Source organism: Chionomys nivalis, chromosome 6, assembly GCF_950005125.1.
Source record: "Chionomys nivalis chromosome 6, mChiNiv1.1, whole genome shotgun sequence".
Lineage (NCBI taxonomy): Eukaryota > Metazoa > Chordata > Mammalia > Rodentia > Cricetidae > Chionomys > Chionomys nivalis.
The window spans coordinates 60,013,507-60,038,660 of record NC_080091.1 but is presented as its reverse complement, the minus strand read 5'-3'; positions in this window follow the sequence as shown (position 1 = coordinate 60,038,660).

Below are 25,154 nucleotides of genomic sequence, written 5' to 3'. Positions count from 1 at the left end.
TTTTGTCTAACCTGGAAATGGTTGAACAGATGTCATATTGCAGAATAAGAATTTGTTCAGAAAATGAGTATAAACATTTTGAAAATATTTACAAACACTGGGAACATAGCATGTTCTGACTGTAACAAACATAAAAATATTTTTATGAAAATGTCCAAAAATCTGTACCCCAAAACTATTATATGACAATCCTGATAAGTGAACTTTCTTGCCCAACATTTCTACTTCTTGGGATGTTTGATTACCTTGATCTTTATAATAGCATGCCATTTGTAAGGAATGTTGTGTGAACAAACCAAGTATATTTGAAAGATAAACTTTGTATATAGTTTAAATTGATGAACAGCCCCATAGCCCTGACTGTCGCACAGATTTATAATTAATGCTAAAAATCATTTTTATTTTATTTTTTATTGATAGTTATTAAGCTCTATATTTTTCTCTGCTCCCCTCCTTGCCTCTTCCCTCCCTTTCCACCCTCCCCCAAGTTCCCCATGCTCCCAATTTACTCAGGAGATTTTGTCTTTTTCTACTTCACATGTGGATTAGATCCATGTATGTCTCTCTTTGTGTCCTCATTATTGTCTAAGTTCTCTGGGATTGTGATTTCTAGGCTGGTTTTCTTTGTTTTATGTCTAAAGACCATTTCTGAAAAACTATGGAAACATCTATACTACCTTCAGAAAAAAAAAAAAACTTGTTGTCTTAAATTGTTTTTTAATACACAAATTCTCTTTTATATTGAGCAAAAAATCCTGTTTCAAAAGGATAGTTTACAAAGATATTACTTACACATTCTAATTAATCTAATTGACATATCCTTAATGAAACATTTGGAGAGAATATTTAGAGCACATTAGAAAAATATTAAACTAAGAGATCTATATAATCTTGTACAAAAATTGCCAAATTTAAGAAATCAAATGCTCCTTTCATAATTGAAATCAAGTTTTTTCTGTAGAGAATCATTGATTAAAACTAAACTATTATTTCAATAAAGCATGAAGATTGCTGCATACGAGGCCACTTGGGCAGCACTCTGTAATAACAGTGAATTGCTATGAGAATTCTCAGGGGAACATTTTAATAAGTATGATAAATGACTCACAGAGTGCTTCTGATTTCAATGTCAGTAGAATTAGAATTAGACAAAGGCTGGCCCTGGTGATGGATGTGGAGGACTTTCCCGGTAAACACTTGGCGATGTTAGGACAATCGAAGCTTATGGAACACTCAGAGGCAGAATTTACGTCCATTTTTCAACACTCTGCCTCAGAGTAAAAACATGTAGGCAGAATACCTGTCTTACTTTTAAACATAATATACTCTCAAATCCTATAACCATTCAGATGACAAGAAACACAGAAATAAAAAGATACAATGTACAAAATATAGCAGCTTATATCCAGAGAATGACGTTACATTTATTGGATCATTGGCACAGCATTTTCAAAAAAGTCCGCCATGAATTGAAATTCTAAGCATTTTTCTGTTAATTTAGAAGTGTTTTTCTTTAGGATTAAAATCTCAATGATGCTAAAAATATGTCTCTCTTTCTCTGTCTCTCTCTTTATCTATCTAATATTCAGCACGATATTTTTCAGACTTTATTAACACAAAGATTAAGGTTGAATTATGATATTAAGAATTTTGAAAATTGGGTTGCTGTGATGATTCCCTTATCCTAGGATTCTAGAAACAGAGGTCGGCAATATTCTGTGAGTTCTAGATCAACATAAACAACAAAGTGAGTTCCAGGACATTCAATCCGTTTGCATGAAAAATTCAAGATGTCATTGTTTTTTTACCACTGAGTAGTACTCATATGTGTAAATGTGCCATTTTTTTCTTTATCCATTCTTTGGTTGAGGGGCATCTAGGTTGTTTCCAGGTTTTGGCTATTACAAATAATGCTGCTATGAACATAGTTGAACAAATTCTTTTGTAGTATGATAGAGCATCTTGTGAATATATCCCTAAGAGTGATATTGCTGGATCCTAAGGTAAGTTGATTCCCAATTTGAGAAAATTAAAAAAGAAAAAGAAAACAGAGAGAAGCAATTTTGACAAAACTTATGATGCCATACAGCAAATTATTGAATACTATCATTCAAATTTTAAAAACCTCTCCTCTGCATATTGTTTCCAATATTTTTGGATATTATTTTAATGGTTCAAAATAAAACATGATGTTTATTGATTTATTTTTCAAGTTTCACAGTTATCATCTTCCTTATTTGTTTAATGTGAAAAATCTATTGTAGAATCATGCTGACATACAAGAAATATTACATTAGAGTATACTAAATTTTAATATAACTTATCTAGAGGAATCACTACAGGAACAATTAAAATAAATACAAATAATCTCCTTAATTCTTTTATAGATAGAAGAATAAAACTTTATAAATATCAAAATTATTATGCATAAATTTACTTTATAATTGTACATAAATTCTTGTGACAAAGTAAGCTTGAAACAGTTTTATGTTTGTCAGTAGTTTTCTACGTTATCCCATCATCCCTAGCATTGTTGATATTGTATTACAATGTAAACATTGAAAAATGCATACAGAACCTCTTGAGATTTAGCTCCAGTGAAGTTTGGGATACACAGTGCCTCCATGACTCTAAGTAGGGCCTAAATTTGCTACACTTCCCATAAACTAACAGCTAAAGCTTCCTATAACCTATCCCTTGGTTTGCCTAACAACAAAACAAAGGAGCTTCATGCCCTCCCCTAGAAATAATGTATAAAAGAATATCTAAGCAATGAAAATAACAGCTACATATTGATCAAAATGTTCATGAAGTTTATACAAAATGGTTAGCATGGTCTTTGTTTTTCCAGTAGTGTCAAGAAGTAAAAGAGAGTGGATGGTGTTTTTATCAGCATTAAACCACTTGAGTCGCATTTCAATCTTCAGCCATCAGGACTTTGTGCATATATTCCCCCACCTTTCACCTTCAAACAGTATTAAAAACCAATTCCTTCAGAGTTTATAATTAATATTCGTGAAGTGATGCATGTAAGATATGGAGACTCATTGATAACTTATGTCATATCTTGAATAACTACAAATCTTATGAAGTTTTAGAAGTCAATGGAATGGGTCTAGAAAATTCAGAATTGAATTCCAGCCCATTTATTTAATAACTAAGATACTCTTAGCCCTTAGTTACTATTTCAAATTTCTTCTATCAATCGTCTTATTTACATGTGAATGATATTATGCATGCCAACCGTTGCTAAGATTTCAGAATATTTACTTTGAGAATTATTAAGCTACAATTGCTAAAGCTATACAGGTTAAATATATAATTTTTGATTTGTGGAAGTCTAACTATGATAATTTGCATTTAGATGTCCTTATTACAGGTAATAATTCATCAACAAATGATTATTTTTGCTTATTTCTTTTTAAAATCTCATCTATATCATGTTTCTAAGAATGATATTTTTGTAAAATTTGTATGAAAGAGAAACCAGTGACATCTGCATATCCTTTAGTTATTGGGTAGAAATAAAATAAAAAGAAATACACACAAGTAAATGTTTCCACTCTTTAAGATCACAAATTAAAACCAAAGTTGTTTATGTCTTTTTGTAGTTAGAAAACAAGTCATTTATTTTTCTTAAAGTGAATGATTGCTTTACTCTTGAACCCTAATAATGTAACATATTAAATTTAATGTAATTTGTTCTTTACTCTATTTCTCTCTCATGATATTTAAAAAAATACCAGGTATCTTTTTTATTTGATTCAATGTAAAGTAAGATCATAGAGATTACTGCTGGAGATGTATCAAGGATCTCTGAGAATTAACCAAAATAATGAAAAGTAAAAAGAGTCCATAGAATATAAATCTCTTCTGGATGTGAAAGTACATTGAAAATGAAGGAAAATAGTTGCTAAGAGGTTATCAGTAAGAAAAAAGGAGTTTAAAGATGGGGAGGCTAGAGATCAACAACTACAAATTCTTTTGCTTATTTGAAGTAAAAACATCAGGGAAGAACCCCAAATCATTTGTGGATATAGTAAATGACATAGTTTAAGATATAAGATTTAGGTTAATTAAGATATATGTTTCCCTGCTCCCATATCCATCCTTCCTTTATCCCAACCATCCCAATTCCCCAAGTTCCCCCCATCATCCCCTTCTCACTTTTTTCTCCCCATTTTCCCTTACCCCTATCCCATCCCACCCCCAAGATCCCAATTTTTGCTGGGCAATCTTGTCTACTTCCCATATCCAGGTGGATAACCATATGTATCTTAATTAAGGGAGCCTTCTTAGGGTTGGCAAGAGACTTGAACCTAGAGGGGCTCCCAGGTGCCCAAGGGGATGTCCCCAGTTAGTTCCTTGGGCAGCTGAGGATAGGGAACCTGAAATGGCCCTATCCTATAGTCATACTGATGAATATCTTGCATATCACCATAAAACCTGCATCTGGCGATGGATGGAGACAGAGACAGAGATCCACACTGGAGCACGGGACTGAGCTCCCAAGGTCCCAATGAGGAGCAAAAGGAGGGAGAACATGAGCAAGGAAGTCAGGACCATAAGGGGTGGACCCACCCACTGTGACAGAGGGACTGATCTACGGGGAGCTCACCAAGGCCAGCTGGACTGGAACTGAAAAAGGATGGGATGGGATAAAATCAAACTCTCTGAACACGGCAGACAATGAGGGCTGATGAGAAGCCAAGGACAATGGCACTGGGTTTTGATCCTACTTCATGTTTTGGCTTTGTGGGAGCATAGCCAGTTTGGATGCTCACCTTCCTAGACCTAGATGGAGGGGGGAGGACCTTGGACTTTCCACAGTACAGGAAACCCTGACTGCTCTTTGGACTGGAGAAGGAGGGGAAAAGGAGTCGTGGGAGGAGGAGAGAAGTGAGATGAGGGGGAGGGAAATGGGAGGCTGGGAGGCAAAATTTTTTTTTCAATTAAAAAAATTATTTATAGTAAAAAAAAGGATTTAGGTTAAGATATTTTAGATAGGAGATTAATTTATGATATTTACTGAACATATAAAATCAAGTCTTATACGCATTAATAAGGTCAAAAATGTAGAGTTTGTAGAGATTAGAGAAAAATACCTTAATAAGAACAGACATGCACAAAATTGTGGTAGACAAATAATTCACAGTGCAAAATAAGCAATGTGTATGATCACTTACTTCAAAATAGATTGATTTTCACTATACTAAACAATCATGCTAATCTAAGTAATGTTAATAAAAAGTCAAAACACTAAACTGAATAAAAATAAAAAAATAAAGGGGGCTAGAAGATGGCTCAGCAGTTAATATAATTGCCTGCTCTGCCAAAGATCCTGAGTTCAATTCCTGGCAACCACATGGTGGCACACAATGTGTAATGAGGTCTGGTGCCCTCTTCTGGCCTGCAGGCATACACGTAGAAAGAATATTGTATACATAATAAATAAATAAATAAATAGATAAATAAATAAATAAATAAATAAATAATAAAAATCTATTCCTATTTATAGTTGTTTGGCACTTAATTTCATTTTTAAAAGTTTATTTGCTTATAGTCACTCCTGGTCAAAATGGTCATTGAACAATTTAGCTAATCAGTGAAATAGAGTGTTGTTCAGAACAATGAACCATATAGCCAAGGAAAGAGAAAAAAAGAAGCAGAAAAGTGACAATGGAGATGTGCAGGAAAAACTTCACAGATTTTCCTCTTGATATCCTATCTCCCTAATTTCCTCCTTAATTTCTCAATAGCATGCTGGGAAAGTGTTTTAGAAAGGCTTGCTGACAGATTGTTTAAAAACAATTAAAAGTGGTTATATCGACTTCTGTTTAGGTCTGTACTCTATTTTTTATCGGATTTTTTTTTTCAATGACCAATTTCTTGAGTTATTTGTATATTTTGAAGATCAGACCTTTGTCTGATATAGGGTTGGAGAAGATCTTTTCCCATTCTGTAGGCTGTTGTTTGTCTTGTTGACAATGTCCTTTGCTTTACAGAAGCTTTTCAATTTCAGGAAGTACCATTTATTAATTGTTTCTTTCAGAATCTGAGCTACTGGGGTTACATTTAGGAAGTAGTCTGCTATGCCAATGCATTCAAGTGTACTTTCTGCTTTTTCTTCTATGAGGTTCAGTATGGCTGGCTTTATGTTGTCTTTGATCCATTTCGACTTGAGTTTTGTGCCTGGTGATAGATATGGTTCTAATTTCATACTTTTACATGTTGATATCCAGTTATGCCAGTACCATTTGCTAAATATGCCTCTTTTCCATTTTATATCTTTTGCTTCTTTGTCAAAAATCAGGTGTTCTTAGGTGTGTGGATTAATATCCGGATCATCGATTCACTTCCATTGGTCCTCCTTTCTGTTTTTATGCCAATATCAGGTTGTTTCAGTACGGAGCTCTGTAGTAGAGTTTGAAGTCAGGGATTGTGATGCCTCCAAAAGTCCCTTTATTGTACAGGATTATTTTGGCTATCCTGGATGTTTTGCCTTTCTATACTCTAAACTCCCAAAATAAATAAATTAATTGGTTAATTAAGTAGCTCATAAAAGACCACTTCACCACAGTCCCACAGCACTAAGCAAGTTTACAAAAGTAGAAAGCAAGCAGTTGAATAACTCACAGTAGGAACACCGTTATCCTATTCTTATCTCAGGACTAGAATCTCACAGGCATTCTAGGTCGAAGGTCAATAGTAATTCAAGGATTTTTGGTACCATGTTATTTTTCTTTAGCCAACCCTATTAAGTTATGTTTAAATTATTACAAAGGTTCTGGGGAAATGTCACTAATTAACTGTGATAGAGCATGCAATCATATCCCTGCAATGTCACCGCTTGAATAATGTGATGGTATGATGAATTTATGGTCTAGAACCACAATAAGATGCCACTACAAACATGTTAAAATGATTAAATGCCAAAATGAGGCCAAAGAAAAAGATAGTAAGATTTAGGAACTCAACAAAATGGGACAGCACATATGTAGAGTCACATGGAAGTTAAAAAATATTTGCATTTTTAATATTAAATCTTTTTTACCATATTATACAACATTTGTGTATTTAAGCACATATCCACATAACTAAAAATGTATCTACAAAAAAATTTGCACATGAATATTCTGACCAACTTTATTCATAATCATGAAAACTGATACAAAGTTTCTATTAATACATGGATGGATGAACAAATAATGGCACCTAACACAATTAAATACATTTTAATATGCTCTAAAGCCATTTTCAAACATAGAAGAAATTAAATTCCATCTTGTTTAGTGACATAAAATAGTCTATAAAGGACATATTTTGAATCATCTCAAGTGTTTGACATTACAGAAAAGGTAAGGCCATCCAAGAAGGAAAGTAATCCGTCACTGTCAGACATAAAGGGAAAAAGAATAAGGAATGAATACATAGAGTACACAGAAAATTTTAGGTCAGGTCAAGCATTCTAAATGACCCTGTTATGATAGAGTTGAGTATACATTCATATCAACAGAACTTTAAAACACAAGCAATGGAGTCTGATGTAGAAAGAGCTTTTGTATTAGCTATGAAATTTAATATCATCCATCGATGCCATTTCACTAAATAGAACAATACACTCTACTCTATTACAGTTTATAGATAATAACGGAAGTTGATTTCTGGAATTTAAAGCTTACACAACTGTATTTTTTTCAATTCTTTCCTAGCAAACCAGAAAGTATTTTCCTAGTGAAGTCCTGTTAGTATGTCATTTTACTTTCTTCTGGTTTCCAGACTTTCATATGAGAAACCACTTATCAATTGAAAGTTCAGTTGATTTTGTTGTTGTTTGTTGGGTTTTGGTTGATTTATTGTTTGTTTGAGACAGGGTTTCTCTGTGTAGCCTTAACTATACTGGAACTCACTTTGTAGACCAGGCAAACCTTGAACTCAGATATCTACCTGATTACTGAGATTAAAAGTATGTGCCACCACTGATTGGCTTTTTTTTTTTAATGTATACTGAGGCCCAGGCTATTTTCACTTCTTTAGAATTTACTTTACATTTCAACAAGTTGAATGTGATTTCTTTAAATATGTGTTTATTTACAACTGTTCTGATTTATATCTACTTTAATGTGTATCTTAATGTATGCTTTCAAGTTCTTATTTACTTTTACTTCTTACAGGATTTTCATTTTATTTTTAATCTTTTGCTTTTTAAAATTAGTTGACAAAGTAACCAGTTTCCTTTTGAGGTTCTCAATTATCTCATGGTAGTTTGCTTTTTACCACTGTCAAGGAATTCGCTGTCACAGTTCTATTTCAGAGGATTTTCATTTTTCTTAAATGTTTTCTTTATTATACCCATTAAATAACACATCTCAAAATCTCTTTATAAGTTTTTGGATACTATAAAACACAAATTTTGATTTTTCCAGTATAGAATTTATATTTGATTCTATTTGATTCTTACTATCTTATGGTTGACAGTAATTTCATACCTAATAATTAATATATGTCCAGTTACTAAAAATTACCTTCTTTTAGTTTTTGCATACTTTGTAATAGTTGTTTTGAAGATTCTGTTAAATAATCAAAGATAATATATTTGACTATATTTTCTCTAGGATAACTAGAGCAATGTTATTTAAATATTTCATGTGTATGTAAAATATTGAACATTTAAAATAAAATGTTTATTTTATAAATAAATTTTTATTAAAATAACTTTTTGTTTCTGGATTTAATTCTTATCTTGCTGAATAACATGTTGCTAACTAGGTTTTTGCTTCTTTCTCTCTTAAGTAGTTTGTATTGGCAAACTCACAAGTTCTCATTCTTCAATAGTGGAAAAAGTCACAATGGCTCCTGCCACTGTTTAATGAGTAGATTGTTGTAACTTGAAAACGAACTCAAAAAAAAGTCTTCACTACTCCTATAAAGATTAGACATCAGTTCATGATTTGATAGAATATGTGTCTAACTATCTGTACACGAATGTGTATAAATGTTTATCTAGCACTGAAAGGTCTAGAAAAACTTTTGGTTGTTTTCAGCTCTATTTGTCGTCTTATTTAGGACTCTTAAAAAATCTCCTGTTTCTATGTATAGTAGGACATCAGTCAGGAAAATAATGACAATGACGTAGGCTCCATTTTCCCATCATACATTTTCAAATTTGTGTAGAAGGTTATTATGTGATTATGTATATGAGAATATATATATTTTCTTTTTAAAACTTTTTAATTGATTTTTATTGAGCTCTACATTTTTCTCTGCTCCCCTCTTTGCCTTTTCCCTCCCCTTCAACACTCTTGCAAGATCCCCATGTTCCCAATTTACTCAGGAGATCTTGTGTTTTTCTACTTCCCATGTAGATTAAATCTATGTAAGTCTTTCTTAGGGTCCTCATTGTTGTCTGGGTTCACTGGAATTATGATTTATGGGCTGGTTTTCATTTTTTATGTTTAAAAACCAATTATGAGTGAGTACATGTGATAATTGTTTTTCTGTATCTGGGTTACCTCACTCAAAATGATGTTTTCTAGCTCCATCCATTTGCTTGCAAAATTCAAGGTGTTGTTAATTTTTTTTCTGTTGTGTAGAACTCCATTATGTAAATGTACCACATTTTCCTTATCTATTCTTTGATCAAAAAGCACTTAGTTTGTTTCCAGGTTCTGCCTATGGCAAACAATGCTGCTATGAACATAGCTGAGCACATGACCTTGTGGCATGATTGAGCACCCTCTGGATATATAGCCAAAAGTGGTATTACTGAGTCCTGAGGAAGGTTGTTTCCCTATTTTCTGAGAAATCACCACACAGACATCCAAAGGAGCTGTACCAGCTTGCACTCCCACCAGCAATGCAGGAGTGTTGCCTTTACCCCACAACCTCTACAGCCTAAGTTGTCATCAGTGTTTTTTATCTTGGCCATTCTTACAGGAGTAAGATGGAATCTCAGAATTGTTTCGATTTGCATTTCTCTGATGAGTACAGATGCTGAACAATTATTTACGTGTCTTTCAGTCATTTTAGATTCCTCTGTTTAGGTTTTACTTCATTTTTTAAATTGGATTATTTGTTCTTTTGCTGACCAGTTTTGTGAGTTCTTTGTATATTTTGGAGATCAGACCTCTGTCTGATATGGGGTTAACGAAGATCTTTTCCCATTCTGTAGGCTGTTGTTTTGTTTTGTTGACCATGTCCTTTATCCTACAGAAGCTTTTCAACTTCAGGAGGTCCCATTTATCAATTGGGTCTCTCAGTGTATTGCGCTGCTGGGGTTATATTTAGGAAGTGGTCTCCTGTGCCAGTGTTTTCTTTTCTTTTTTTGGTTTTCGAGACAGGGTTTCTTTTTTTTTTTTTTTCTTTTTTTTTTATTATTCTTTTTTACTTAAAATTTCCAACTGCTCCCCGTTTCCCATTTCCCTCCCCCTCCTCCCACATATTGCCCCCTCCCCCCGCTCCCCTCCCCCTATCCCCACTCCACTTCTCCTCCCCCTAGTCCACTCCCCCTCCCTCTCGATACTGAAGAGCAGTCCAAATTCCCTGCTCTACAGGAAGACCAAGGTCCTCCCACTTCTATCTAGGTCCAGGAAGGTGAGCATCCAAACAGGCTACGCTCCCACAAAGCCAGTTCATGTATTAGGATCGAAACCTAGTGCCATTGTCCTTGGCTTCTCATCAGCCTTCATTGTCCGCCTTGTTCAGAGAGTCCAGTTTCAACCCATGCTTATTCAGTCCCAGTCCAGCTGGCCTTGGAGAGCTCCCAATAGATCAGTTCCACTGTCACAGTGGGTGGGTGCACGCCTCGTGGTCCTGATTTCCTTGCTCATGTTCTCCCTCCTTCTGCTCCTCATTTGGACCTTAAGGGCTCAGACGGTTGATCCAAATTGGGTCTCTGTCTCTCTCTCGATCCATCGCCAGATGAAAGTTCCTGTGCCATTCTCCTTGGCCTCTCGTCAGCTCTCATTGTCCACCACATTCAGAGAGTCCGGTTTTATCCCATGTTTTTTCCAGTAGCAGTCCAGCTGGCCTTGGTGAGCTCCCAATAGATCGGCCCCCCTGTCTCAGTGGTTGAGTGCACCCCTCATGGTCCTGACTTCCTTGTTCATGTTCTCTCTCCTTCTGCTCCTCATTATAACCTTGGGAGCTCAGTCCGGTGCTCCAGTGTGGGTCTCTGTCTCTATCTCCATCCATCGCTAGATGAAGGTTCTATGGCGATATGCAAGATATTCATCAGTATGATTATAGGATAGGTTCATTTCAGGTTCCCTATCCTCAGGTGCCCCAATGAACTAACTGGGGACATTGCCCTGGGCTTCTGGTAGCCATTCCGGGTTCAAGTCTCTTGTCAACCCTTAGGTGGCTCCCTTAACTAAGGTATGAGTTTCCCTGCTCCCCCATCCAACCTTCCTTTACCCCCAATCACCCCGATTCCCCCAGTTCCCCTCATCCTCTCCTTCACACTTTTCTCTCCCCATCTCCCCTCCTCCCCATCCCACCCCACCCCCCAAGATTCCCATTTTTTGCCCATCAGTCTTGTCTATTTCCCATAGCTGGGAGGATATCTATATGTTTTTCCTTGGGTTTACCCTCTTGTTTAGCTTCTTTAGGATCACAAATTATAGACTCAGTGGCCCCTATCCATGGCTAGAAACCAATTATGAGTGAGTACATCCCATGATCTTCTTTTTGGGTCTGGGTTACCTCACTCAGGATAGTATTTTCTATTTCCATCCATTTGCATGCAAAATTCGAGAAGTCATTGTTTTTTACCGCAGAGTAGTACACTAATGTATATATATTCCACACTTTCTTCATCCATTCTTCTATTGAAGGGCATCTAGGTTGCTTCCAGGTTCTGGCTATTACAAATAATGCTGCTATGAACATAGTTGGACAAATGCTTTTGTCATATGCTAGGGCATCTCTTGGGTATATTCCCAAGAGTGCTATTGCTGGGTCCAGGGGTAGGTTGATCCCAATTTTTCTGAGAAACCGCCACACTGATTTCCAAAGTGGTTCCAAAGTTTTTTTTTTCGAGACAGGGTTTCTCTGTGGCTTTGGAGCCTGTCCTGGAACTAGCTCTTGTAGACCAGGCTGGTCTCGAACTCACAGAGATCCACCTGCCTCTGCCTCCCAAGTGCTGGGATTAAAGGCATGCGCCACCACCGCCCAGCCTCTGTGCCAGTGTTTTCAAGTATACTTCCCAATTTCTCTTCTCTGAGGTTCAGTTTGGCTGGCTTTATGGTGAGGTCTTTGCTCCATTTGGACTTGAATGTTATGCATGGTGATAGATATGGGTCTATTTTCATTCTTCTACATGTTGATATCCAGTTAGGTCAGTACCATTTGTTAAATATGCTTTCTTTTTTCCATTTGATATTTTTTGCTTATTTGTTAAATATCAGTGTTCAAAAGTGTATGATTAATATCTGGGTCTTTGATTAGTTTCCATTGGTCTTCCTGTCTCTTTTTATGCCAATACCAGTATATATCACTACTATAGATCTGTAATAGAGTTGAAACTCAGTAATTGTGATGCCTCCAGAAGTTCTTTTATTGTACGTACAGGATTTTTTTGGCTATTCTTGGTTTGTTGCTTTTCCATATGAAGTTGAGTACCATTCTTTCAAGGTCTGTGAAAAATTTTGTTGAGATTTTGATGGGCATTGCATTGAATCTGTAGATTGCTTTTGGTAAGACTGCCATATTTACTCTGTTACTTCTACCTACCCAAGAGCATGGGAGATCTTTCGACTTTCTGGTGTGTGCCTCAGTTTCTTTCCTCAAAGATTTAAAGTTCTTGTCACAAAATATTTCTGCTTGTTTTGTTAGAGTTACTCTGAGATATTTTATATTTGTGGCTATTGTGAAGGGTAATGCTTCTCTTTTTTTTTTTCTCAGCCCTTTTATCATGTGTGTACAGGAGGGCTGATGAAATTTTTTAGTTAATCTTGTATTCTGTTATATTGCTGAAATTATGTGTGAGTCATAGAAGTTCCTTGGTAGAATTTTTTGGGTTTCTTATTTAAACTTTTATATCATCAGCAAATAGTGAGAGTTTTCATTCTCTTTTTTTTCAATTTGTATCCCCTTGATCTCCTTTTGGTGTCTTATTGCTCTAGCTAGGACCTTAAGAACTATATTGAATAGATATGAAGAGAGTGGACAACCTTGTCTTATTCCTGATTTCAGTGGGATCGCTGGGAGTTTCTCTCCATTTAGTTTGATGTTGGCTGTTGGCTTGCTGTATATTGCCCTTATTATGTTTAGGTATCTTCTTTTTGAGAATATCTATTTTTAAATTTAACTTACTACATTTTAATTAATTTTATGAAAGTTTATATAATTTTATATGTTTTGATTAAATGGTTGTTCTGGTTACAAGAATAGTAGGAAAGAGAGAAACAAGATAATAAAAATCAAAATATGCTACTTATAAGTAAAACTGTCTGTTAAGGAAGGTAAAAGTGGTAAATAAATTAAAACAAAAGTAATTAGTAATCATGACTCAATTTGTTTTCATATGTTCGCTGATTCTTTATATTGATGTTGACTTCAGGTGTGAAAACATTTTACAAAAAAGGCCACCGAAATTCATGGTGTCTGTTTGTGGTGTTTGATGGCAATGATGAACGGAAGCTAGAGACAGAGACCCACATTGGAGCACTGGACTGAGTTCCCAAGTTCCAAATGAGGAGCAGAAGGAGGGAGGACATGAGCAAGGAAGTCAGGACAGCAAGGGGTGGGTGCGAGGGTTGCTCCCACCCACTGAGACTGTGGGGCTGATCTAATGGGAGCTCACCAAAGCAAGCTGAACTGGGACTGATGGTGCATGTGATCAAGCTGGACTCTCTGAACGTGTCGGACATGGAGGGCTGACTGAGAAGCCAAGGACAATGGCACTGGCTTTTGATCCTACTGCATTTACTGGCTTTATGGGAACCTAGTCTTTGTGCGATGCTCACCTTCCTAGACCTGGATGGAGGGGGGAGGACCTTGGACTTCCTACAGGGCAGTCAAAGGGATGGAGGGGAGAGGGAGGGGGAGGGGAATGGGGGGAAGGTAAGGGGAATGGGAGGAGGTGGCTATTTTTAAGTAAAAATAAATAAATAAATAATTCTCTAATTATTTCAAAATTTAAATTATGTTTGCTGGGCCTGGCATAAACAAGGTAGTCTTTTGAATGCAGAATGCAATAATAGAGAAAACAAACAGAGATACAGTCCTACAGGCTTGTTATATGCATATACAGATCACGATTGTGGGGTCTCTAAGATCTAAATTGTTTAGTCAGACCTCAACACAAAAGGAAACACATTTTAATGATTGTTTTTGAGCATGGTATAATGTCATGGGTAGGAAATTTCATGAACTCTTGGGATGACATCATGATTTCTGTATTGTTGAGTTCCTAAGAAAAGGATCAGCTGAGGTATATGTGTATTTCTTCTAGGTGCTGCTAGTTAAGGTAGGATTAGTGCATCAGTTCAGCAGGCTTAAACAAAGGATTGAAGCATTAGTAGAAATAATTACAGTTGAAATGATATACATAGCTTAGTTGAAGCTTTTCAACATGTTGAGTTTTCATTACTTTACCCTTTTGTTAGAAACACTTGTTCTCAGTTGATTCAAACTGCTGTATAAAAGATCCACAGATTGAATGGTTTACAAAGATTATAATTTATTTTGTTTCATTTTGGAGTTCATATTGAGATGCCCAAAATCATGATGCTGGCAGACTTGTCATCAGTTCAAGGCTACTTCTTTACTTATAGAGCTTATAGATGTCCATATATCCTGCCGTATCTTTATAATGCAGAAAGCAGTGCTTTTCTTTTGAATGTGGCCTTCTATAAGCAAAGAAGTGGCATTAATCACAATTATGAATACTCTTCCTTTGTAACCTATCTTCTCCTAAGAACCTCACTGCCCAGTACTATGACATCATAGGAAGCATGAAAGGGCATGATATTTCATTCAATTATACACACTAAATTTTCTTTGTTGGCATTTTTTTTTTGCTGTTATTTAAGACTGTTCTGTTAGATAAACTACCTTTGTCTACAAGAGAGGATAAATATTCTGAAATGAGTTACTGAGGGTAAAGTTGCACAGTTAATTTATTATACAACTGATAAGAACAATGCCCCTTGCTGCTGGGACTAGATAAGAGACTGATTATGTTAAATCCTAAATGTCTTCAAAATATATTTTCCATTAGAAAGATAGAGAGAGTATTTTTAACCTAAACTAAATGTGATACTGAGGCAAAAACAGATCAGGTAACTTTGGGAAAGTCCCTATGTCTATCTGTTCCTAAACAGGAAACAAGAGAGAAGACAAGAGTCATGCTATCCCATCTAATAAAACCTGTGTCTGTTTGTCCATCAGTTAATTTTGAGTTTGTTTTTATTTTGCATAAGTGGAATATGCTTGAACAAAAAGGAATTTCAGAGTGAGAATCATGTGAGGGGGTGGAGGCTGTGGCAACTGAAATTATTTCAAAAAATAATTTCTTAACACTTTAAAGAATGATGTGTCTGGTTAAAAAGAACCATTTCAACTCTTTAGAGCGTGTAATTGGACTATGCTTTTACTATCATAGTACAAAATAAAGGGTCGTCTAAGACTTAACTTGGAGCAATGTTGAACTGAGATGTTCAAATAAAAGAAAATTATAATGTCTTCTGGGAACTTAATTCACTTGGAGGTAAAATACAAAAACTTTATTTAAAATAATTGTGTTTAACTTCAGCTAAGGGTTGATTTCAAGATTTATTATCTTAATAGTGTATTTAGTAAGTTTTCCAGTAGTGGAAGAACTCGATATTTCTGTAAATGTTGACATGTAGATAATTCATACAAAAACCAGTGTTAAGTTAAAGTCATTAAAGAGGGAGCTATAGCATTTGTTTAGTTTTCGGAGACTAAATTAACCTCGTATAAATAAATGTGAGTCTTCATATTAACTTAGAAGTAGGGACTTTCTCATATAGCAAATGCTATTAGCAAGATTATTACATATACTAGTGGAACAAATAAAGAGTAGTCACTAAGTGACAGTATAAAAGTACATTTTTGAAAATTTTACTAAATTGTAAATAGAACAATTGCCGTAAACAAATTATACTTATTTGTATTAACTCACCATAAATGATTAAATGTTGTCCTTTACGGTTTTTCTATTTTTCACAATAGATCAAATATTTTCCTAAAACAACCTTTCATTATTTTATAAAAACAGACACGTCTCTTTTAAGCATAAAACAGAAAGTTTTTTCTGTTTATGAAAAATTAATACTTGTATGTCTCACTGTAAAGTACAATGGTTATAACTGGCTTTTGTAATGAGTATTTATTTTTAACTGAGGAAGAGAGTTCAAATAACCTTAGTACAATTAGTGTAAGGGTTGATATTCAAGTGATAGAAATGATCCAGATTTGCCGGCTCACACACTAATCCCGCTCTGTGCCAGGCATAAGACATTCAACCTCCTTATATCCTGCATTGCTATACAAAGAAACCTTAAGTACAACTCACTGCATGGCTTTAACACGTGTCTTTAGTCTCACTGTGGCTAAAGAGAGACAGTGGCTCTTGTTCATGAAACCAGTTGGTGTGAAACATTCTACAAAAAATAAAGAAAATGTGAATGGGTATTAGTCTCATAAGGCATATTCTGTCTTTCTGATGAACTCACATTTTTACTGACTGTAATAGCTTTCCAGTAAGAAGAGTATGTCACTTGCTGCGCTAAAGAATTTTTTTCTATTAGATATTTAAATCATTGAAAATCATTAAAATGATAACAGTTATTTCATGCTGATAAACTATTTTCAATAATTTTCACAGACAGGTATGTTAAAAGAATTTCTAACAAGGATATATACTGATTAATATCCACAAGAAATTCAATTACAATTTTGGAATTCTTATTTAAAAGGTGAAACCATGTAAACATTGAAAATTTCCTCTTTCATTTGGATAGTCACTGAAAAGTAAAAGAACTGTAAAAACGAAATATACTAGACATGGATTTCTTTGTCCTTTAAGTTCAATAATTTCATTAGAAATGCAAGTTTCTTGAAGATAAAACTTGCTGGTTTCTTCCCTTTTATAGAAGATAAATGAAAAGTTTAATTAAATATCTAATTCCAAAATGACGTGACAGTTTATTTTAGCACAACTAGCAATTTTCTTGAGAGTTTAAGATGAGTTTCTTTTAATTTATCAACCTCAATATTTGAAATGAAAAATTATAGTAAAACTAATTTAGTAAAGTTGGCCTAAAATTGTTTTAACTGTTTCAAGGGCTGTATATTATATAGCCAGCTTTCCAAGGAGTTGTCCTGGTTTGAACAATAGAATATTCATCTTCCTCTCCATGTATTAATTTATCATTTATTAGTTATTTTGTGTAATAGCCATCCTTAATGCTGGAGAAATTGGAAGACAATTTGAGGATTGAGTATGTGTTATGTAGTTCAGTTTATGTAAATAGTAAATAGAACAAATTCTTTGAAGTTATTTATCTTCTATGTGCTAGATATAAACCTTAAATATATTTGCTTTATATAATACCTAAGAACTTTAACAGAAAGGAAGGATTCCATTTTGTGTTATATCCTGTATTTGACTCCATATATAGTGATGCTACTAAAAGTTTCATTTTTCAGAAATGTAAAACATCCATAGACAGTGCCCTAGTTTTTATACTTTTATGATATTTCTATTACCTATTGCTGCCAGTTTCCCCACCCACATTTTGTCATAAATAAATGAGAATATTTTTTCTAAGAATCAAATCAATATCACCTCCTACAAAATGTTTGACTGTGAATCAATTTAAATGTTCTGTTTCTTTGTGTTCTTCCAGAATAACGATGCATTTCAAAGAAATTCTAAGTGTGCTTATTGTAGATTCAATGCTCTCTATATAATAAAGTTCCAAGAAATTCATACTATATCTCACCAAAATGAACAAGCAAACAAACATGTTTTACTTTCTGTGAACTCACATGTTATAAAAATTTAAGTAATGAGGAAAATGGGTTTAGCATATCAGAAAAAGAGCAATTCTTCAGATTTTTTCAAGAAACAGATTATTCCTGGGATAAAATGATTTTTCTCAATTTCTAATTTCTTTAGTAGAATTAAATCATAACTGAAGTCAAATTGAAATAATATTGATATAGGTATGAAATGAAGTTAGTACCTGGTACATTCAATGCTTAGGGAACTTGTATATGATAGGGTATATGATGAAAACAATAATAAAAATAAGCATAATCCTGTACTTAAAATTTTCTCAGCTATTGAAAAATATCTTCCTGTTTGGACATGTAAATATTTAAGCAAAGGTCCTTGTGACACTTCTTTATCAAGCTAATTGATACACTTTGGAGTAAATATAACTCCATTTCTGACTTTCTCTGATCTCCCAGAGTTTCTGAGAATATTTGGCACAACATAAAATGCATAGTATTTTCCTATGAAGAAAGAGCAATTCCTAAAGATGGGTTTATCCTTGTTTCTGAAATTTCTGCAGGTCTTATATGACAGAAGGGGAATAAATAGAATAAGTTAAACTATGGCTCCTAGTTAGCAGCTAGATTATACTAGATTATTTGGAAATATTTGTAAAGTAATAAAAATCTTGACAATAAAATAGAAATAGAGAAATGGTGATATCAAAAGTAAGGGGTTTCCACCCATTTCTAATGCTGAAGATTGAAAGGGCAATTACTGTTATATATCAACACCATGGTCTTGGATTGAGCTATTTGAGAGTCATTTGAATCTTTGAATTCTGAAACATCAAAATAATAAATTTGCATGATGTCAAGTCACTGAGCTTGTTTGATTTTTCCCTGGAAAATTCTATCAAGGTTATAAGAAGTTATTTTTTTCTCTTTATTTTTGGTGAACATCTGGTTAGCATACACAAAGTTAAAACAAAAGATATGCTTATTAGAGAACAAATACTTTCTCTTTTCTGCTTATACTGAAGTATTGTTGATATGCAGGCACATTTATGAACACAGCCATAAACTCTGTCAAACAGCAAGCAATTTTAGGATTAGATGATTAGAAACATTTTTAAAATCTCGTAAATTATGGTTGCCAAAAGACGTTACAAATTTTTAACAGGAAATTTGACAACTGGAGATAATAGAGTCATTGAAAAAAACAAAACCCTCCAGGATATCACATTTTATTTTAAAGAAATAAAAAGTTGATGGCAGTCATGGAAACAATTGAGAAGTATTCTCCCTTACCTTTGCCTCAAACAAATGATGTGAGCAATCAATATTTAGTAAAATTTCCTATCTTCTCAAGAATAATAAACATGGGGAGACAAAGGCTGATGTATTTATTTTAGCAGAGAAACACAACTTTAGAGGCTAACTAAAATTGCGGGTTTTGTCTTTCTTAAGAACTTGCTTCCGATTCCCCTTCTACTCAAACCATAGATTTTTATACCTTTTTCCTGTTGCTGCTGGCTCGTAAAAGCAATAGCAAAATACAACTTACATCTTACATTTCCCTTTTGCTTCCCTGACACAGTTCCATATTCTGTATGTTTGATGTATTATTCTCCCAAAGAAAATAACCCTGCCTCAAGAAACAAAATGTGATACATAAGACTGAGCTTTACTCAGTGCATTGGTAGTAAAACTTTAAGGAAATTAGGTCAGATGGAAGAAAATTTATGACAACCTTATACACACAGGGATGAAATGAAAAGAAATGCATAATATTTGGGTGGCCTTGGGTGCTATTAAATTATTAAAACATAATTTGTTTGCATATATAAATACAATATGAAAATTTATAAGTCTTTTTATGTATGGATTCCTTTGACGAGCTGATGAAAATTATGGAAACTCTCTTTGGAAATCACACTCAAAAACATACATATGTATGTTTAGGCAAACAGATCAGTTTAGCAGGCCATTTACAGGAATGCCTGAAATATCTATTTATCTGCAGGTTCCATGCTATCTAACTTTTAAATGAGTGTTAGTTTCTTTTATTTTCTTAATTCTAACTTTAAGATTGAATTGGTATATTAAATTTGAAATAAAACCTGCTCTCAAAATAACTAAATTTGTATAAGTTATGTTATATTGTACCAACCCTAAAAGTCAGTTTCACATTTTTAAAGGAATTACCTAAAAAAAATGCAAAAATGACTTTAATTTTGTGTTCAGTGTTACCACTTTTGTTTGAATTTTAGACAAAGAAGGAATACTGCAGATCTCCTGACTACAGACTAAGAAAGTATGTATGAAGACAGCATAATTATTTTTTTAAGGAGCTTAAGCCCACAAGAGCTAGTTCCAGGACAGGAACCAAAACCACAGAGAAACCCTGTCTCGAAAAACCAAAAAAAAAAAAAAAAAAAATTTAATTAAAAATTTCTGCTTCCTCCCAGCCTCCCTTCCCCCCCCATTCCCACGCCCCCTTCCCTCCCCCTCCCTCTCCAGTACAAAGAGCAGTCAGGGTAATCTGCCCTGTGGGCAGTCCAAGGTCCTCCCCCCTCCATCCAGGTCTAGGAAGGTGAGCATCCAAACAGGCTAGGCTCCCACAAAGCCAGTACATGCAGTAAGATCAAAACTCAATGCCATTGTCCTTGGCTTCTCAGCAGCCCTCATTGTCCACCATGTTCAGAGTCCGGTTTTATCCCATGCATTTTCAGTCCCAGTCCAGCTGGCCTTGGTGAGCTCCCAATAGATCAGTCCCACAGTCTAGGTGGGTGGGTGCCCCTCTCGCGGTTTTGACTTTCTTGCTCATGTTCTCCCTCTTTCTGTTCCTCATTTGGACCTTGGGAGCTCAGTCCATTGTTCCAATGTGGGTCTCTGTCTCTGTCTCCATCCATCGCCAGATAAAGGTTCTATGGTGATATGCAAGATATTCATTAGTATGGCTATAGGATCGGGCCATTTCAGGCTCTTTCTCCTCAGCTGCCCAAGGATCTAGTTGGGTACATCTCTCTGGACCCCTGGGAACCCCTCTAGAGTCAAGACTCTTGCCAACCCTGAAATGGCTCCCTTAATTAAGATATATACTTCCCTGCTCCCATATCCATTCTTCCATTATCCTAACCATCCCATTCCCCCAAGCTCTCCCCATCCTCCCCTTCTCACTTGTCTCTCCCCATCTCCCCTTTCCCCCATCCCACCCCTCCTCCCAGTTCCCAATTTTTGCCCAGCAATCTTGTCTACTTCCAATATCCAGGAGGATAACTGTATGTTTTTCTTTGGGTTCATCTTCTTATTTAGCTATTTATTATATAAGACCTAAGCTAGTTAGAATAGGATATTTGTACTTCTTGTATATAATTTCATAGTAGGTTTAGAACTCTCTTACTTAAACAAAAGGGGGAGGTGTTGCGGGAGGTCCTTCCACTCCTCCAGCCAATAGCCGCCGAGATACCAGCCCATTGGGGCGTGGTCTCTTTCCCTTCAAAAAAAGCGGCTACTTCCCTCCTCTCTTTCTTTACTTCCTGCTCCGGTTCCGGCGACTAGACTTCTTCCTAATTGCGTGCGCAGAGGGCTGTTGTCTGGGACGGTGATCTGTAAGTTTATTCCCCTTTAAATAAATACCACCCTATTAATCACAATTCCAAACTGGTGTGGGATTGTTTATGACTTGCGCCTTCAAATATCTGTAAATTTTATTCTCTGGATTTACAAGATTACACCCAGAGTGTAAAATTTGTTATAGTATGTCAACACTCTAGAGGAAGTGGGACATGGGAGAAAGGAGGTGGTAAATGAGGACAACTGCAGTCTCACACAATAGGAATTTTATTTAGAGCCTCAAATAATTTGTATTCTGAGGGTTAAGAAAGGTAACAGAAGTGAAGTTCTCATGAGCTCAAACTGTTTACAATCTCAAGGACAAACCTCACATGACAATACATGTTTTACGATAGAAGCATATAAACAATGAGCAATAGACAATTGTAATGACTAAGCTGAAGTAAACTCATTCCTATCTGGTCTGCTTGGGAGGCACATTGAAACCATTCCAAGAACAATTCCTTCTTTTGAAGAAACTGAGTCCATAAAACTGTCTTGTTTAGACCCTCAGAATTCTCCTCATATATCCATTCCTGTTCTGTGTTAAAACAATCTTGTACCATGAGGTGAAACCTAAAAACCTATACTAGGAATATCATAGAGAGTGAGTAGGTTATATTTAAGAATATTAATGTATATAAATTAACGCATGTAACAGCAATGAACGACAGAGGAGGCATCTTTTTAAAAGTAAGGGTCTATGAGAAAACTAGAAGAGAGGGGGTTGTGATGTGGGATTTCCCTCCATATGCTGTGATCACCATTAACAAATAAAGAAACTGACTTCCTACAGCAGAAACTGCTTTGGACCTATAGCAGGGTAGAACTTAGGTAGGCTGAGAAGATGAAACTAAATGCTGGGAGAAAGAAGGGCAGAGACAGGGAGACGCCATGGAGCCACCAGAGATAGATGTGCTGAAATTATGCTGGTAGGCCATGACCTCATGAAGATGCACAGATTACTAGAAATGGGTTAAATTAAAATATGTGTTAGCCAATAAGAAGTTAGAGCTAATGAGCCAAGTAGTGTTTTAATTAATATAGTTTCTGTGTGATTATTTCGGTTCTAAGCTAGCCGGGTGAATATAACTTATAGAAATGAAGATTTCTCTCATCTGTGAATTCCTATCTCAGTTATGCATCCACATACTATCAGAGAATATCACATGAATCACTGTTGGTGCAAATTCTTAAAATTCCTCTAGTTAATAAACTTACACTTATAGACAACTGAGGTGGTTAATTACCTGTATTAATCTAGGCCTATTATTAGACCAAATGATAGTCTGAATGTGACTTTAAAGATATTTCACTAAATTTTATTGATATGAATACAAACAAACATGAGGTGAATAAACAGAGTATTTTCCATAATTTTGGTGGGTCTAGCTGTAAATGGATGCAAAAACATACACAAGCAAATTCTTGTACAAGCATAACTAAATTTTCACTTAAATATGTTTTCCCTGGCATTGAACCTGGGTCTCTCACACACCAAAATAACACTTTAACACTCAGCTTTAGCCTCAACCCGATTTTGCTTTTTGTTTTGAAAAATTAGGCCACTCCTGTGTTGTTGTAAAAAATAAAATATTTTAAGAAAAGAAAGAGAAAGAAGTATGAAGAGGAATCATTCAACCTAAGACAAAGGTGATTTGAGCAAAAAGGAATTGAGTTGCTCTCCAAAAAAAAAAAAAAAAAAAAAAAAAAAGGATTTGCTAGGCCTTACCCTTTCTGAAGAGTAGATGGGGGTACAATGGGGGAGGTGGGGAAGGAGAAGGAGGAGGAGAGGCAAGAAGAATTGTGGTTGGTGTATAAAACAAATAAATAAATACAAATTCCATTTTAAAAAGAACAGTGAATTTGAAGTTGTTTCTGGAACATTAAAAAAAAGACAGTAAACTTGACGTTGCTACTTGGTAGTAACAATACTGGTGAGATCACAGGAAAAGATGAGATGAGCACACTTTAAAAATAAAGATGGCTGCGTGTTTTGCAGACAGTTCAATTCTGTTGAGACAACAATGCCTGGTAGTCCAAATGCAAATCTCTTCATTTCTTATTAAATATTCAATATAAACCCAAATATTTTTTATTGCAATTCTATTTTCTGTTCACAAATCAAATAGAACTACTTTTGGATGACAGCCTGATCTATATCAAAACTTAATAAGTAAATCCATAAATTTCAATTGCAAGTTATTTTTACCCTAACATATTGCCAAATAAGTGAAGGAGTTGTACCTATCAAGTATTCATGCTAATATTTTTGTCTTCTTGTAGAGAGCTTGACCTTGAAGTATATATGATGTAAAAAGGGATAATTAAGAAAACTTCTCGTTGTATTTCTATGCTTCCAATGAAAGCCATCCGAGTGTTTCAAATCTACTCCGTTACACACTTTCAAATCTTTTCTATCATTACACCCTTTAACTATAAAGAAAAAGTTCTGCTTAATTATAATCTTGAAAATGAAGATGAAAGAAGAATGAGAAATTAGTCTCCTGCTGCCTAATGCCTACATGAAAGAATCGCAGATCACTTTTCGCTTATTCACCTTCTGTTTTGATCACTGAGGTGTGCTTTCGTTTCTGTAGCCACTAAATTTTATGTTCTCTTCTTTTATCTCTTGACCAGATGCTGTTCCTTTTAATATCAGTGGATCTCACATTACTTAAATTGCCATTTTCACAGTTAACATTCACCCCATATTACCTGTAATATGTCAAATCTTCATAACTAAGATTATGTGGAAAATGGATTATAGGCAGACAACAGTTTCAAGACCTGTCATTCATCTTCTCTAGAGAGCTCATTAACCTTTAAAGGTTTGTACACGATTCCATAATTATCTTGCAACGAGATTTTTATTTCTCTTCTATTCCGTCACTTTGGCCCTTTGTGTGGCAGACAGGGAATGAAGCTTACATTAACTCTTTGAACTGACAAAGTAGCTGACAACCTAGAAAAACATATAAAAGTAAAAGTATCTCTTTCTCTTTATATTTTTTAAACAATCTTATTTTACATACCAATTCCAGTTCCCTCTCCCTCCTGTCCTCCCAAGCCTTTTACCTTCTACCCACCCCACCCCACCCCCATCCTCTTCTCAGAGAGGGTGAGGCTTCCCATGGGAATTCAACAAAGTTTGTCACTAGAGACAGGACCTCCGTCTTGGCCCACCCCTTATATTTAAGCTGAGCAAACTATCCTTCCTTAGGAAATGGGCTCCAAAGAGGCAGTTCAGGCTGTAGGGACAAACAGTGGTTCCACAAATACTGCTATGGTTTTCACAAACCAAACAAATGACACCCTTAGTCAGAGGACCTAGTTTGGCCTTATGCTGTTTCCTCAGCTGTCAGCGCAGGGTCAGTGAGCTGGCACTATCCTGAGTCAGCTGTTTCTGTGGGTATCCCCCCACTTAACATGCTCTTGACTCCTTCGCTCTTACTGTTGCTCCTCCCCCTCTGTGACTGAACTCCAAGAGTTAGGCCCAGTGCTTAGTTGTGGATCTCTGCATCTGCTTCCAACACTTACTGGATGAAGGCTCTATGATGACAAGA